At 33.9% G+C, this 18,288-nt stretch overlaps 1 long non-coding RNA gene across 1 annotated transcript in view; it reads left to right on the top strand.

The window, feature by feature from the left end:
* The window catches only part of LOC131276271 (uncharacterized), a 79,540-nt gene extending 75,662 nt beyond the window's left edge, over positions 1 to 3,878 (top strand). The window contains exon 3 of the long non-coding RNA XR_009183820.2: positions 3,710 to 3,878. This is a non-coding gene — a long non-coding RNA (uncharacterized lncRNA). The remainder of the gene's footprint in view (positions 1 to 3,709) is intronic.
* Positions 3,879 to 18,288: the final 14,410 nt, after the last annotated feature.

Raw genomic sequence — 18,288 nt, forward strand, 5'->3', positions numbered from 1 at the left:
AAAATAATTTGTAAATAATAAAAAACATTTTTAGACAATTGGTATAAGATGTTGTCTCGTATGTATATTGAAATCACAAATATAATTAGGAAGGTGAATTAACATACTTCTGAGATTGGATTCTTTATTTAACCTAGGAATATTCTTCCCAGAAAATGTACCTATGCACTTATTCATTTCTGTTGCTGTACTAGTTCAGAATGTTTGCAAATACTGCAATGTGAATACATTTATGTTTACAAGTATTAATTTTAGGCATAAATTCTATACTTCTACATGTCTTTTCAGGATTAAGGACTGGAAAAAAAATCCCCAACAGTGAGCCTGCACCTGTCATTTCTTTTTTATAACAGAGCAGAGTACCTATTGTTTAATGGTTTCCTGCCAGGCTTTTTAGCTGGTTGATGAGGGTTGTGATTCGTGAGGCCAGACCAGTTAGCTTCACATTGTTAAGAAAGTCAATGTTCTAAAGCCTTGATCTGTAGCTCTAAATCATAGGCAAAGTACAAAAATGTGAGAAAAAAATCAACAGTGGATAGCTAGTCAGAGGGCAAATACTCTACTAGAAAATCAATTCAATAATAATGGTGAATAAAAATAAGTCCAGAACACTGTTTCCAATTCAAAAGAAAAGTTTTGTTTTCTTTTCTTCTTAACAGTGTCTGATCAACTGTCTGACTGAAAAAGCTGAACCAAACTGATATAAGCATATGCCTTGTCTTTATTTATGGTATTTATCTTCAGCGCAGAAGTATTAGTAAGTTTTTTAATGAGGTACATAGATGATTTGAAGAATGCTAAGTATTACCTTTCTAAAACCTATATTGTAATACATATCTGGTGTATTACATATTTTGCTATGGACCTGAATTTTCATTTCTGCGTACTAAAAATAGTGCATGGTTATATATCAGGGTATATCACTGAATAAATTGAAACATTCAAACTGAATTATATAACTAAATTTTAAAAGTAATTTTAAAAAATTATCTCACTTACCTTTATCTTCTCTTTATCAGACACAAGAAAGGACCAAGCAGGTATCATTACCTATTTAAGATGAGTTGCTTTATTTATAATTGGAGATAGTCCCTTGAGGATTCATGTCCACTGGTAGCCAGAAATGGTAGGGAAATTGTCAGATTTGGAGACATAAAATCACATTTTTACTTAAGTCACTTCAATTTTATGAAACTTACTATCCACATTTGGGGAAAAAAGGATTATATGTAAATCATGTATTATTGAAGGCATTAAGGTAAGTCAAATTATATAAAGCATGTAAAATGCTTAGGACATTTCTGTCTTCTATACCCTTTCATAGCTACTTCAGGGGGAGGGTAGCATAAAAAGGTAGCATCTGAGAAATGCTTGTAATTATTTTTAAAAGATATTTTTATTAATAATTAAGAGAAGGTAGATTGGAACCCTTGTTCTTCCTGTAGTAGTATAATAGAAACACATGTACCATAGTTCTTACTGTTTACTAGGCTCTATTCTAAGTAATGTACATATACAAAGTGGCTAAATCTTCCTAGGCCTTATGAAATAAATACTACTGTTATTATTTCAGTAGTAATGAAATAACATTAGTATTTATTTCATTACTTCATTAGAGATACTTTACTCAGCTTTACCGATTACTTCATTAGAGATAAGAAAACTGAAGAACCCTAGGGTAAGTTATCGTCCAAAGTCACATGTGTAGTAAATGTGCCATGATGTAGTAAAACCCATGATGTGAAACCTGAGAATTTTGATTCATAATGTGATAACTATTATACTACAATGCCTGCAACTTTAAGTTGAGCATGCATAAAATTTTTTACTATGACAAAAGTAAAACATAGATGAAAATAGTCCCTTATTGGCAAAAAGTTCCTCAAGAAGATCAATGTTTGCATTTTGTTTAATGGATGGTGATTGTAATGGTGAGAAAAACTAGTTATTAGTCCATGGAAAGAAGATCAAAGTTAATAATTTTGCTGTATGGACTCAAACGGAATTTTCTGATGCTTGTAGATAAAAATCTCATTTCATATGTCATTAATTTGGTTTTTACATATAATCTTTCTAAAACTCAAACATCAAAAGTTATCGTCTTTTGTAATTGGTAATAGCTTTCTAAGTTAAAATTCTACATTTGTTATCAAATATCTCTTTGAACTGAGGAAATTACTTCGCTGTTTTGTGTATTTTAAAGTCATAATAATTAGTTATGGAATCATGGTTTGAAGTCTGTGGTATGGATTGCTGGAAAATAAAAAAGTTGTAAATTTTCCAAAGGATAAAGTATACCTAAAATTTTGGCTGCCTAATCCTATTGTTATCATTATTACCATCATTATCACTGTGTCTCTGCATACAATGAGCTGAAAAAGAATCAGCAAAATTGTGTCAATTATTTAAAATACTGAGCAATATGCTGTGATCATCAATATTGCCTCCATTTCCCAGAACATCCAAACAATTATATGCAGATTTTGATGACAGAGCTTCTCCTGATTTGAAACACATACCAAAATATTGTTCCCTTACATGAATTCCCTCTTCCTTAAAGACTTCTTATCTGTCATTCCATTCCTTTCAATATTCTGCCGTGTTGTCTTTTCTTTGTTTCCCCAGCTGTTATTTAGCTCTTAGTTCTGTCAGCTGGATTGTTTGTGTTATTGGAAGTCAATTAAAATCATTGATGAATAATAAATTGAGGTGCAAAAGTCAGAGCAGCAATTAATGAACAAAACTCCAAACTAACTGCAAGCAGTCTCTAAGACACCAAGAGGATTGGACATTGTCACAGATAATGTCTCTGCCTTGTGGGAAGTGCTAAGAGTTTATTCAGTGAAGCTGACATGACTGTTTGGTTCTAATTAGACTTTTGAATATAAAATTCAGAGATCATTTTACAAAGATAAACAAGATAATTCCAAGTTAATGTACTTTAGTGGGGGAGGGCACATAAAGTAAAGCCAAACAATAGTAGTAAAACTCTGCGATTGACAGATGTATATAGCTTTGGTTTTGATATTATTTTGGTAGTACTTCTATGACAAAAATACTGCATTTTATTGTTTTGCTTTAGATTTCACATTTTTTTGTCCTATCACATAAGAACAAAATATAAGTACTAGGTTTTGGTAACTATGATGCTTGTTTCCAGAAATTTTAATGGATCACTTTTTGAAAAATCATAAAATGCAAATAATAGTCTTCCAATATTTTTGGCAATTATATGCTTGCTCTTTTACTAAACATATAATTTGGGTTTCCTCTATATGTTTCTCTAGGTGCTTGTGTTTAAAAATACTTATAAAAGCTCAAATGGTTCAAGTTTCTAAGTTTCTCAATATAGTAGTACTAGCCACATGTGCCTGTTTAAATTTGAATTTAAATTAATCAAAATAAGTGTTTTTAAAAAAAATTCAGTTCCTTAAATACAACATCCATACTCACATGTGACTAGAGCTTACTATTGGACTGCACAGATGCAGAACATTTCCCTCATGGAAGAAGGTTTATGAGACAGCATTGTTTTTATTTATGTATTTATTTATTTATTTATTTATTTATTTATTTATTTATTTATAGATACTGGGGACCTGGGATTGAACCTAGAACCTCATATGTGGGAAACCAGTGCTCAACCACTGAGGCATATTGGTTTCCTGAGTTGGTTTTTTTCATTTGTTTTGCTTGTTTGTTTTTTCAGGAGGCAACGGGAACTGATCCAGGGACCTCCCATGTGGAAGCAGGAGCTCAACCACTCAAGCCACATCCACTCCCCAAGGCAGCATTGTTTTAAGTGGACATTCAGCCAATGGAAAAATGAAACCGAATTTAATTCATGCCAGTATTGCATAATGTAAATAAACATTATGTCAAAGCAAAGTCCTTGGCTTATGTAAGCCTATATTTTAACAGCATATATATATTCTGCTTAATGTTTGCAATTCTTATACCTGCAACATAGTCATTTTAGTAAGACACCAAAAAATTAGAGGTTACCCTAAATGTTTCAGTCTTGACCTCATATTATAAATTTATTTATAATTTTCTATTAAGCTTATTAAATATAATTCTATTTAAAATTTTGATTTTACTATCCACATTAATAAAATTCAGTAGAGATGAGTCAACATACTCTGTTAAGAATATGATATACTATTAGCTGTGACTGAGAGGACATATAACAAATGACTGAATAAAGCTGTGGTTCTCTAAAAGCATGTAATCTAATTAAAGATATGACATGTATGCACAATTTGTAAGGTGAATATTTGCAGGAATTTTGATAAGATAATATTTGAAAAACACAGAAGGCTTAGGAGAAAAAGTGGAGTTTTAGATAAGTCCTGATAAAAGAAAATAATAAAAACATCAGTGGTCAATTCATCAAAACAAACTTTGACTAGTAAATGTTTAAATGCACATAATTAAAAATAAACAAATAGGAGGGGATTGTGGGAAAATGGCATTGAACTAGATAGGCAGGTCTCAATTCTCTCACCAAAACAATGAAGAAATAGCCAGAAACTGTCTGAGGGTCTTACTTTGGGGGTCAGCAGACCAGGACAGTGTTACATATCTCTTAGCAGGTGAGGGAAAGAGAGATGAAGAACCTGAAGCAGCAAACATGAGATACCAAACCCCCTGCAACAGCCTGGAAGGGCTCTGCTTCCCCTCACCAAGATATTAAGCTGGCATAAAACTGCTGTCTCACTACATCTGACTGAGAAGGGAAGAGATATCTTCTTCCCTTTTAGCTACTACAAAGTGTATTAGTCAGCCAAAGGGCTACTGAAGCAAAATGCCAGGAATATGTTGGGTTTTATAAGAGTATTTATTTGGAGTGGAAGGTTACAGTTACAAGGCCATAAGCATAAGTAACGTCCCTCACCAAAGTCTCTTGCCATGTGTTGGAGCAAGATGTCTGCTGATGTCTGTAAGGGTTCAGGCTTCCTCTTCCTCTTTAGGCTCTGTGGTCCCAGCTTCTCCCAACTTCAGCTGTAGTCTGGGATAATTCTTGTGTCTCCCCTGGAGCTCATTTCTCTCTGGGCTCAGCTGCTTTACTCTCTCCACAAGGACAGCTATAGAATATCAAGCTCTGTCTCTTCCCAGGGCCTCTGTCATGGCTAATGGAGTCTCCTCTCTTTCTTCATGTATTTGATTGTCTCTGTATTTACTTCCTAGGGCTCCAGCACTAAAACTCCAACTAAATCCTCTGCAGTCTATTTTTGAAATTCATAAATAATATCAAACTGCTGCACAAGGGAAAAGAGGGGGAATCAGGGAGCTTTCTTTCAGTGAATTAAGTCAGCAGAGCCTTCTTTGAATCTCAGCTCTGGACAGAGCAGAAACTGAAACACATCTGTGAAACAGTGTACCAATGAGGGCCATTTGCTGGCCAGTCTGAAAATTACATGGATAAAAATTGCTTTTGCTTTTCTCTGAATCCCAACTCCTGGGAAAAATCTGTGCTCCATTAGTGAGTTCCTGGCCTGATTTTTGTAACTTAAGCTGGGCAATTGTAGAGCCTTAAAATAAGTTGAACCATATATCAAAGAAAAACTTTCAAAACAAACAAATAAAAGAAGAAAAAAAACAATAGATGAGAGAGATTGACCATCAGAGTAAACTCACCAGCATAACCAGAAGTCTAGACAACAGCAAAAATATACAAGTCATATAAGGAAACAGGAAGAGATGACCTAGCCAAAGAAACAAACCAAATATTCTGAAGAGATACAGGATTTAAGGCAATTAAACAATGATAATAATAGAACCCTCTTAAATCATTTCAAAGAATATAAAGAAAATATGACTAAAGAGATAAAAGATATTAATAAGACACTGGGTATTCTTACGCATAAAGAACAATTTGAAAGCCTTCAAAGAAAAGTTATAGAGTTTATGGGAATGAAAAATGATGGATGAGATTAAAAATACATTGCAGAGGATGGACAACTACCACAACAGGAACCAAGAATCTACAATTGCAAGCAAGAGAGTTCCATATGGGATTGAAGCCCCCTCTCAATTAGAGGTGGAGTGGGCATCACCATCCCAGAATCCTAAGGATTGGGGAATAAAATATGAACTAGAGTGGACTCTTTGGTATTCTACTATACAATTACTGTGATTCTAGCAATGCAAGGAATTATATCATTGATGTGGAAATAGTGGTTATTGGAAGTGCTAAAGTAAGGAGAGGGAAAAAGAGCTGTAATATGGGGGCATTTTGGGGACTTGGAATTGTCCTGAATGACATTGCAATAACAGATATTGGTCATTATATATCCTACCATAACCTATAGAATTGAGTGAGAGAGATTGTAAACTACAATGTGAACTATAATCCATGCTTTGTGCCAATGCTCCAAAATGTATTCATCAATTGCAATGACTGTACCACACTAATGAAAGTAGTTGTTAATGTGGGAAAAAGTGGGAAAAATGTGGGTTAAAGTGGGAAAAATGTGGGGAGTGGGGCATATGGAAATACTTTCTAGTTTTTTTATGTAACATTTTATGTAATCCAAGTAAATAAAAATATATTTAAAAGTAAATAAAAATATATTTAAAAAAATAAAGTACCTTTGTGGTGCATGAACAACAACAACAAAAAATACATTATTATAAAGATACAGAATTAAAATGCTGTGATATTTATAGGAATAAATGAATAAGTCAAAGGAAAAAATAGAGAACCCAGAGACTGAGCCATGAATAAACTGACATTTGATTTATCAGAGGGTGGTGGGAAGAGCAGTGAAGGAAGATGACATATTCAACAAATGATGATGGTCAATTTGGTATTTACAAGGAAAGATATGGGATTGGATTCCTATCCCACATCAGACAAAGAAATCAGTTTTAGGTGGATTGTAGATCTAAATGTGAAAGGCAAAACAACACATATTTTAGGAAATACCCTAAGTGTCTTCATCATTTGAAAAAAATAAAATTTAATAGAAAAAGAGTCAAGAGCATTGAACTAATTTCAAAGCACAAAGGAAGTCAACTATAAAAAATTTTCAAGATATCTCTGGAAAAAATAAGTTTTGAGTAAATGAAGATATATATATATCATGTTCATGGATGAGAAAACTTCTTGTGGTTCAATAACCAAGTCATGCCTGCAGAAAATTGACCAGAATTGTGAAAAAGACTTCTGTTGTCCACACTGTCATGAGAGAACAATGCCTGCTCTCGGGCTCAGAAAAGGTAAGACTGTTGAAGAATCTCACATTTAACAGAGGGTTGGAGGCAGTGCTTGTGAAATATGGGTATTACCTAGCATTCTACTTGACAAGACATAAAGATAAAGTAAAATTATCTGAAAAAAAGTACATTAGAGGCATATAAGAGCAGATTCGATGTCCTCAAAGAGAAAATTAGTGATTTTTAGATAGGGCATCTGAACTGGAGAAGAGAAGAGAACAGAAAGAGAAAAGAATGAAAAAAAGGAACAGGTTCTCAGGGAATTGAATGACAACATGAAATGCACAAGTATACACATTATTGCTATCCCAGAAGGAGAAGAGAATAGAAAAGGGGCGGAAAGAATATTTGAGAAAATAATGATCAAAATTTCCCAACCCTTATGAGAGACATAAATATCAATATCCAAGAAGGACAATGAACCCAACACAGAATAAATCTGAATAGCCCTACCTGAGACACCAACTATTCAGAATGACAAATATCAGAAATAAAGAGAGGATTCTGAAAGCAGCAAATGAAAAACAAAGCTTCACATACAAGGGAAAGTTGATAAGATTAAGTGCTGACTTCCCATCAGAAATCATAGAAGCAAGAGGAAAGTGGTATGATGTATTTAAGGTATTGAAAGAGAAAAACTGTGAGCCAAGATTTATATATCCAGCAAAACTGTCTTTCAAAAATGAGGATGAGTTCCAAGTCTTCACAGACAATCAAAAACTGATAGAATATGTTACCAAAAGACCAGAATTACTAGAAATACTAATGGGACTGTTGCAGCCTAAAAAGAAAAAGAAAAGGGTAGGTAATAGAGAAGATTGCAGAAATGAAGATTATTGGGAAGGGTAAATTAAATGGTAAAAAGACAGACAATAGACCAATACGACAACAGAAAGCTGAAGGACAAAACAGATGTAAGTAATGCTATTACAGAAATAATACTGGATGTTAGTGGCCTGAACTCCCCAAGCAAATACATAGACTGAGAGAATGGATTAAAAAAATAAGCCACCTATGTGTTGTATAAAAGAGACCCACCTTAAATATAAGAACACAACCTGGATGAAAGTGAAATATTGGAAAAAGAGATTTCATGCAAATAGTAACTTTAAGAAAAGCTGAAGTAGCAATATTTATATTGAAAAAAATAGACTTCAAATGCAAAACTGTTATAAGGAATGAAGAAAGTTATTAGATATTTAAAAAGGGGCAATAAAGCAAGAAGAAATAACTATATTAAGTATTTATGTACCTAACCTGAATGCCCAAAGTTACATGAGACACACACGGGCAAAACTGAAGGGAGAAATAAATGTCTCTACAGTAATAGCTGGAAATTCAATACACCACTCCCAATATTTGATAGAACATCTGTAGAGCTAAATAAAGAAACAGAGAACTTGAGTAATATCATAAATGAACTAGATCTAAGAGACATCTACAGAGCATTGCACACCAAAACAGCAAGATATATATTCTTTTCAACTACTCATGGACCCTTCTCCAAGATAGACCATATATTGGATCACAAGATAAGTCTCAATTAATTTAAGAAGATTGAAATTATACAACACACTTTCTCTGATCATAACAGAATGATACTGGAAATCCATAATGGATGAAAGTGGAAAATTCACAAATACATGGAGAATAAACAACACACTCTTAAATAATCAGTAGGTCAGAGAAGAAATTGCAAGAGAATTCAGCAAATAATTGAGATGAATGAAAATGAGGGCACTACACATCAAACCTATGGGACACCACAAAGGAGCTGAGAGGGAAATTTATAGCCTTCAATGTTTTCATTTAAAAAGAAGAAAAAGCTAAAATTAAAGATCTATTCTGCACACCTGAAGGAACTAGAAAAAGAACAGCATACTAATCCAAACCAAGTTGAACAAAAGATATAGTAAAGATCAGAGCAGAAATAAATGAAACTGAGGAGAATAACAACAACAAAAACAATAGAGAATCAACAAGACCAAAATTTCGCTCTTTGAGAAGATCAGAACAATTAACAAACCCTTAACTAGTACTGACAAAGAAAAAGAAGGGAGAAGACACAAATAAAATCAGAAATGACAGAGGGGACATTACCATTGACCTTGCAGAAATAAGGGAGATCATAACAGGATCCTATGAACCTCCATATGCCAAAAGACTTGACAATGTAAAGGAGATGGACAAGTTCCTAGAAACACACTAACCACCTACACTGACCTTAGAAGAGGTAGAAAACGTCAACAAACCAATCACAAGTGAGGAGATTGAAATATTCATCAAAAAGCTCCCAATGATGAAAAGCCCAGGACCAGATGGCTTCACAGGTGAATTCTACCAATCATTCAAAGATGAACTAATATTGATCTTGCTCAAGATCTTCTAAAATATTGAAAAAGAAAGAATGTTACCAAACTCATTCTATAAAGCCAATATCACCCTAATATGAAACCGGATAAAGACACTACCAAAAATTACAGATTAATATCTCTAATGAATATGATGCAAAATCCTCAACAAAATACTTGCAAGCAGAATTTGAAAGCACCTTAAAAGAATTATACACCATGATCAAGTGGGTTTTATCCCATATATACAAGGGTTTAACACCAGAAAATCAATTAGTGTAATAAACCACATTGATTAATTGAAGTGAAAAATTCACATGACCCTGTCAATTGATGCAGAAAAGGCATTTGGCAAAATACAGCACCCTTTTTTGACAAAAACACTTCAAAAGATACAAATAGAAGGAAGGTTTCTCAATATGGTAAAGTGCATCTATGAAAAACTTACAGCTAGCCTGTACTCAATGGAGAGAAACTGAATGTTTATCTGCTGAGATCAGGAACAAGACAAGGATGCCAACTGTCACCATTCTTATTCAATATTGTAATAGAGATTCTAGCAACAGCAATTAAGAGTAGAAAAAAAAATAAAAGCCATCCAATTAAAGAAGAAGTAAAACTTTCACTATTTTCTGATGATATAATCCTATATCTTGAATCTCTGAAATATCAAAAACAAAGCTACTAGAACTAATAGATGAATTCAGAAAAATGGTGGGATTCAAAATTAATACTTAAAAATCAATAGCATTTCTATACACTAGTGTACAATCTGAGAAGGAAATCAGAAGAAAAAATTCCATATATGATAGCAACAAAAATAATCAAATATTTAGTAATAGACTTAACCAAGGATATAAAGGATCTGTATTCAGAAAACTACAAAACATTGCTAAAAAAAATACTTAAATAAATGAAAGGACATTATATGCTCATGGATTGGAAGACTAAATATCATTAAAATGTCAATTCTATCCAAACAGGTTTACAGATTCAATGCAATCCCAACAAAAATTCCAACAGCATTTTTTTTCACAGAAATGGAAAAAACAAATTATCAAATTTATTTGGAAGGGTGAGGGGACTTGATTAGCCAAAAAGTATTTAAAAAGATGAACAAGCTGGAAGACTTTCACTTCTGAACTTTAAAGAATATTATGGGAAGCAGATGTGGCTCAAGTGATTGGGGTTCTGCCTACCATGTGGGACGACCCAGGTTCAATCCCTGGGGCCTCCTGGTTAAAAACAAACAAAAAGCAAAATCTTGCCTGCATGGTGAGCCAAGTGCCCATGTGAGTGCCCGCACAGTGAGCCAAGTGCCTGTGTGGTGAGCCAGTGCCCACACAAGTGAGTCACACAGCAAGGTGGTGATCCAACAAAAGAGAGATGAAGGGGACAGTTAAGACCAGGGCAACAGAAACCAGGAACTGAGGTGGCACAAGTGACAGGAAACTACTCTCCACATCAGAGGTCCCCAAGATAGAAGCCTGGTAAATCCTAGAGGAGAAAAATGAGAAGAGATGACAAAAAAGAGAAATAGATATAGAAGATCACACAGTGAATGGTCACAGACAGCAAAAACAGCTGGGTAGGGGGGAGGGAGAGGGAAAAAATAAGAAAAGAATAAAAGAATATCTTAGCTACAGTGGCAAAAATAGCATGGTGCTGGCAGAAAGACAGACAAATTGGCCAATGGAGCCAAATCAAGAACTCAGAAATAGAACCTCACATCTATGGTCCAGTAATTTTTGACAATGCTGTCAAGCCCTCCCAGTTGGGCCAGAACAGTCTGTTCAACTAATGGAGCTGGGACAACTGAATATCCATATCCAAAAGAAAGAAAGGAGACCCTTATCTCATACCTTATACATAACTAACTCAAAATGGATCAAAGGCATAAATATAAAAATGACAACCATAAAATTCCAAAAGAAAATCTAGGAAAACTTCTTCAAAATCTTGTGGTAGGCAGTAGTTTCTTAAACCTTACAACCAAAGCATGAAATAACAAAAGAGAAAATAGATAAATGGGCTCTCTTAAAATTCAACACTTTTGTACCTTAAAGGACTTTGCCAAATGGGTGAAAAGGTAACTGACTCAATGGGAGGTAATATATGGCAATCACGAATCTGATATGGATTTGTTATCCATGATGTATAAAGAGATCATACTGCTCAACTGTAAAAGACAAACTACCCAACTGAAAACTGGGCAAAAGACTTGAAAAGAAAACTATCTAAAGAAGAAATACAAACAGCAAGGAAACACATGAAAAAAATTTCATCATCACTAGTGATTAGGGAAATGCATATTAAAGCTACAATGAGATATTATTTCACATCTACTTCACACCTACTAGACTGGCTGCAATTAAAAAGCGGAAAACTTTAAATGTTGATGAGGATCTTATTCACTATGTAGAATGGTATAGCCACTGTAGAGAACTTTCTGGCAGTTCCTAAGGAAGCTGACTATAGACTTTCATGTGACCCAGCAATACCTTTACTAGGTGCATACCCAAAACAGAGAGCAGAGACAGGAACAGACATCTGCACACTGATGTTCATATTAGTGTTATTCATGATTGCCAAAATTAGAAACAACCCAGGTGTCTACCAACTGATGAGTGGATAAAAAAATTGTGGCGTACACAAACAATTGGATATTATGCATACGCACAATGGGATATTAGCAGTAAGAAAATATGAAATCATGGAGTGTATGAAAATGTGGATGAATCTGGAGAACATTATGTTGAGTGAAGCAAGCCAGACACAAAAGTACAAATATTGTGTGAGTGCATTGTTATGAACTAAATATATAATGTAAACTCATAGAGTTAATAATTAGAATATAAGTCACCAGAAAATAGAAGGAGGGTAAAGAATGGAAAGCTGAGGATTAATCTGTGCAGAATTTGTAAAAAGGTTGTTTTTAAATCTTTGGAAATGAATAGAAATGGTGAAAGCACTTCATAGTGTTTGCAACTAGCAGAGCTATTATATGTGTATGACAGCGTTTGAAAAGGAAAGTCTAAGGTCAATATATTATAAGAAGGAAAGATAAAAGTATAACATGGGACTGTATAAGATAGTGAAACCTCATGTAAAACATGAATATGGGTGAAATTGCGTATATGAGAAGTTTTTCACAAAATATATATATACTTAAACTAGAGAGAAAGAAAAAGAATAGTAGTTATATACAACAGGGGAAGCATAGAGAGATTGAGAGGTGATGAGTTTTGTTTGTTTTTTGCTTATTATTATTATTGTTGGGATAATGAAATTTCTCTAATAATGATTGAGGTGATTAATGTACTGGTGCGTGATTACACTGACTACCATTGATTATATACTTTGGATGTATTTATGCTTTATTCATGTGTATCAATAAAATTTATTGGGTAAAAAAGTAAACAATACTGAATGCAATATTAGAATGTTATCTATCCTATTAATTTCTCAGTTCTATCAGATCCAATGTCCAAATATTTTGTAATGCTTCCTGTATTAATTTCTATGGCTTCTGTAACAAATTACCACAAACTTGGTAGCTTAAAACAATAAAATTTTATTATCATACAGTTCTGCAGTTCAGAGTCCAAACTTGGTTTCACTGGGCTAAAGTCAAGGTGCAAACAAGCTTGGTTTGTTTAGGAGGCTCTAGGGGAGAATCTGCTTGCTTTTCTTGTCCAGTTTCTAGATACTACCTGCATTCCTTGTCTCCTGGTCCCTTTCTCCACCTTCAAAACCAGCTAGAGCATCACTCCTACCTCTTTTTTACAATAGCACAACTTCTCTGACTTTAACTCTTCTGCCTTTCTCTTTCACTTATAAAGAACTTCGTGATTTATTGGACCCATATGGAAAATCCAGGATGATCTTCCCATCTCAACATCCCTAACTTAATCACATGAGCAGAATCCTTGTGCCATAAAAGGTAGCATAGTCACAGATTCTGAAAATTAAGATGTGGATATCTTTGCAAGGTCATTATTCTGCTTTCCATACTCCCTTAAATATTCTGAAATGAAATACGAAGATTTTATAATCTACCTACAAACCTAATTTTTAAAAATCAAGATAACACCCTGAATTTGGTATAAAGGACTTAAAAAGGAAAAGTAATTTCTAGTAAATAAATACAGATTTCAATATGTAAATGATTGGGCAAGAAATGATCAAAAATAGTCAAATGCTTGTATCGATGCATGGTGGTTTGGACCTGCATGTACTCTAGGGTTCCCTAGGGAAAAGAATCAAAAGAAGGTATCTATAAATCATATGAGATTGTATAAAATTCTGTTATAGGACCGTGGGGATGCGCAAATCCAAATTCCACAGGGCAGGTTGCAAACCAGAGTCTCAGATGAAAGTCCTTATTGAGTTCCCAAGAGATTTTGGCGGTCCCAAGTAAAGCTGGAAATCCTCTCCCTGAATTCTGAAGTTACTTCCCCTTTTAAGGCTCCCTGGTTAATTGTAGATGTAATCAACCATCTATGCAATCAACTCACTGCTGATTAAAGTCCATGAAATGTCCTCATATTACAATTAGTCCAGTGCTCGTTTGACCAAACAACTGGGTACAATTACCTGGCTGAGTTGACACATTACTCTAACCATCACACCCAGAAAAACATGTTCCTAAATGCAATCCATTCCTGTGGGTGTGAACCCATTATAAATAGCCTTTGATGAGGTTACTTCAGTTAGTGTGTGTCACCTCAATCAGAATGGGTCTTAATCCTATAACTGGTGTCCTTTATAAGAGAATGAAATTCAGACAGAGAGAGATTTAAAAAAAATAAAAAATGCCACAGGAAGCAAGAAGCTGAAACAGAAGGAAGCGACTAGGAGACACTGCCATTTGCCTTGCCATGTGACAAAGTATTAGCAAGGATGACAGCCCATTTCATGGTATTTTTTTTAACAGCCTAGGAAACTAAAGCACTATCTGTAATGAAAATAAGTTAAGCAAATAAATGTATGTATACATAGTCATTAATTTTTCACATTTGTCATTTTAAAGTGATGTTAAATAGATATATTCATATACAGAAACATACACACATACATACAAAAATCACCATTAAAAGGACAGCTAGAAATATAGACCAATCCAGGACACTTATATTAGTGACTTAAATACTGTGAAGGCTTTTTATCCCCTCGGCATGGCAATTTTCCAAAATGGTGAGCAATTCTTGGGAAAAAAAATTAGGTACGATTAATCTCAATAGTCAATGGCAGTCTCACTTCTGGTATTCAGTGTATACCAAAACCATACAAAAACCTTATTTTTATGTAAAATGAAATCATTTTGTATCGTGCACTCATTAGAAACAGATTCTTCACCTACTCAAATACCTGATGAGACAGTCAAAGCTCATGTGGGCTATGACATAATTCTTCACTGGGTATAAACACCCATCATGAGATAATTTGAATCCCAGGTGCCCATGATTTAAATGTCTAAAGCTCACCTCTTTCATTTTAACAAACAGACTCAGTCAGGCATCACAAATTTTCCACTCTTGGAGGCTGCACCTCTCCCCCCTGAGGGTCACCAATCTTTCTAACCTTATTATTTTACAGAAGAAGACACTAAGTTACCTTTAGTTAATTGATAAATGGTATTTGGAGATTTTTGTCTAGGAGGTATTTTAGGCTTATGGGTACATTAAAGGATTAGATTTTCCCAATTTTTCCTTTCTTATGGACCTTAATTTTGTTTGTGGGAAAGAGATTAAAAATTATTCTTAACCTTAACCAGTGAATTGTACAGAGTAATAGTTAATAGTAAAATTATAAAAATGTGCTTAAAAGAAAAAAGTACATTGCATAGTACACTAGAAATTGATATGTCCATCTATAAACCATTCATTCAAAAATATTTATTGAATTCTTATTATGAACCAGACAAGAGATAATTTGAGTGGAGGCAGTGCCATGTCAAGCATGTTAAAATTTTTGTGTTTTTTCCTTTATACAATGAAAATAATGTGACTATTTTGAGCAAGGTAATGGAATAATCTGATTTTCATTTTCAAAGGACCATTGCAGAGAATAGCAAATGATGGAGAATTGGGGGAAAAATAAAATCTGAGGGATGAGTTAAAAATAGAGAATATAAGAAGGGAAAGTGGCGACAGGAAAGATAAATAGAAGTGAGAAAACTTCATATATATTGTAGAGTTAGAATTGATAAAGCTTATTAAAGAACTGGATTTTTAAGGGTATGAAAGAAGGGATTTTCAGGACTGATTTCTTGGTTTCTGAAATGAAAATTCAATGGCATTTACTGGTAAGGTAGGGGGAGGTGAGAAGTATAATCCATAGAAAGAAGAGTTAATGTAACACGGAAAAATATGAATATAAGCACTTGAATTGACTTTGGAAATTATTTTATTTGTTAGGGGTCTCAGGGTTAAAAGCCATATATTCAAACTTCTTTGCATAATTTGAGCACAGACTTTAAGTTAAAATTTTTTCATGATGTGAATAAAGTGGGAAGTGAGAGAATATAAGGGTTTGTTTTTTTCATCATCACTTTTAGCTATGGACTGATTTTTAAATTTTGGTTTCTTTTTTCCCTTGAAAGATTACAGGAAAAATTCTGAAAGAAAATTGTTTAAAAAAATCTCTGCTTCAACAATATGTAATACTTCCTATTTTCTTCTTCAAAACCCATAAACAGGCAAAAAATGAGAAATAATAATTGTTTTTGATGCAGTATTTCACAAAAAAAAGTGAGCCTTTTTTGCACAAATTATACTTCTGGTGGTATCATACCACTTTGACATATTTGTGATTTTACTTTATTCCTATCTAATGCCAAATTTAAGTATGCCTCGAAGTCAGGATACACGTTATTTATTTGGATAAAATATTCTCATGAAAAAAAAAAACAGAAGGAAAAGAGCAAACATTCTGAATACCTAAAATTTACAAAATTTATCTTTAAAGCTCTTGTGAACAGATGACATTACTTAAACCAATAAATGAAACACCAAAGGCCCAACATTGAGGAGACTGTAGTTCACTTAAACTTAAACCAGTAAATGAAACACCAAAGACCCAACATTGAGAAGGAGATTTTAGATTGTTGAATTGTGTTTCCCACCCCAAATCTATGTCTTCCCAGATTCTCAGAAGGAGGTCTTATTTGGAAATAGGGTCTTTGCAGATGTAATTAGTTAAGGATCTTGAAATGAAATCATCTTGAATTTCTAATGCAATAACTTGTGTTCTTATAAGTAGAGGAGAGGACATAAAGACACACAGAGAAAAAAGTGGTGTAAATATAGAGGCAGAGATCAGAGCCATACTGCCACAAGTCAAGGAATGTCAAGAGCCACCAGAAACTGGAGAGGCAAAGGATTCTCTGCTAGAGCCTTCAGAAGGAACATGGTCCAGCTAACGTCTTGATTTCAGACTTCTAAACTCCAACATTGTGAGAGAATAAATTTGTCATTTTAAGCCATTTTTATGGCAGCTCTAGAAAATTAAGACAGATGTATTTCCTTTTGAAAAATTAAATACCATTAGTTTTCATATATCTTCCTAATGATTGGTTACAGTTCTGGCAATGCAATTATTGGCAATAAAAGAAAACCTTCAGTTTACATAGCTAATAGGTTGGTTCCATTTTTTTTCAATGAATTAAAGAAAGGTAAAAACTGTACCAATACTATGCTGTACCCTGCTTAATACGAAAACATGTTCTTATTAATTTCCATTTCTTTTACTATGCCTTTTAGAAGAACATACAATTAAAATTAATAAATATCAATAAGATAGGAATAGCCATCAGAGTAATCTAGTATTGGTTACCTGCTTTTATGACTCATTATTTAAGACTATAGACACCCACATACATATATAGGTATTCATGGGATATACTGGCATTAAAGCCTTATTACTACAAATAATTCATTTCTAGCTTTACTTAAAGTGGTTTGATTCTTTCTGCTGACTTTGTCATTTTGACTGATGTTTCTCATTCTTTGTTGCATAGTGGAAAATTCAGGGACCTCAGAATCAGACAGAACAGACTTAAACTCATATCTTGCCTTCTATTATGCGCCCTCCATGTGTTTGAGTAATTTAATCAACTCCTCAGAGTACTTCTTTCTTCCTCTATAAAATGAGGCTAATGGTCCCTCTGAATGGTTGTTTTGAGGATTAACCAAGATAACTGATGTGTATTGTCTAACCTAATGCCTGGTGTATAGTGTTCTACATAGAAAAGGGGCTATAGTATTGCGCTTGAATAAAACTCTCAATATTTAGCTCATTCTTTTGGTAATATATGAACAGTAATAATACAGTTCTGGAAGAGTGAAAGGTGGAAAAACATCCCTGGTAACAGTCTTCAATATGTTCCCCTTTATTTCAGGTCTTTATGGAGTATGCCCTTACATTGAATCAGGGCTGGTCATACGTTCTAAATGATGTGGTTTGAATTCCAAAGCTAAGTCATGAAAGGTATTGCAGTTTGTATCTTGGTATTTTGTATGGATTGCTTTAGAGAAAATCAGACACCATTTTGAGAAAATTCCAGCTGCCTGCAGAGAGGTGTGCACAAAGAACACAGAGCCTTGACCAAGAGCCACCACCAACCTGCCAGCCATGTGAGCCACCTTCAGAGAAGATTGTTCAGTCCAAGTTCAACTCTCAAATAACTATAGTCTAGCTTATATCTAGGTATAAC

This window comes from Dasypus novemcinctus, chromosome 1 (assembly GCF_030445035.2).
Source record: "Dasypus novemcinctus isolate mDasNov1 chromosome 1, mDasNov1.1.hap2, whole genome shotgun sequence".
In the NCBI taxonomy this organism is placed as follows: Eukaryota; Metazoa; Chordata; class Mammalia; order Cingulata; family Dasypodidae; genus Dasypus; species Dasypus novemcinctus.